The 390-nt window shown below is 32.1% G+C and overlaps 1 protein-coding gene across 1 annotated transcript in view; it reads left to right on the forward strand.

Annotated features, from left to right (window-relative positions):
• Positions 1 to 69, forward strand: part of LOC148944247 (uncharacterized) — a 229527-nt gene extending 229458 nt beyond the window's left edge. The window contains exon 11 of the mRNA XM_089099729.1: positions 1 to 69. This exon is cut by the window's left edge and continues 1790 nt beyond it. The gene's annotated coding sequence lies outside the window, so the exon portion shown is untranslated.
• Positions 70 to 390: the final 321 nt, after the last annotated feature.

Genomic DNA, 390 nt, shown 5'->3' on the forward strand with positions numbered 1-390 from the left:
GCTTCCATTCTACTACTACTACTACTACTACTACTACTACTGCAACTACTATTGCTACTGCTAGAACTACTACTACTTCTATCACTGCAACAACTACTACTACTACCACTTCTAATACTATTACTACTACTACTACTAGTACTATTACTACTACTACTACTACTACTACTGCTACTACTACTACCACTACTACTGGTTGGATTTTCAGAGCACATGAATAATATTAGGGAATAAAACAGTAAACAAAAAGGAAAAAAGAGACGTGGGAGAGCTTGTTTTATTTCTTTTGGGGCTTAATTAATTGCCTTTGAAAAATATATCTAAAAGTATACCAAATATTATATTAAGTGGCATTATTGCACAGAAACAGTATACTTGTAAAAAAAAAAC

The sequence above is a fragment of the Artemia sp. Qi Xiang Cuo genome, chromosome 14, assembly GCF_049724085.1.
Source record: "Artemia sp. Qi Xiang Cuo chromosome 14, ASM4972408v1, whole genome shotgun sequence".
Lineage (NCBI taxonomy): Eukaryota > Metazoa > Arthropoda > Branchiopoda > Anostraca > Artemiidae > Artemia > Artemia sp. Qi Xiang Cuo.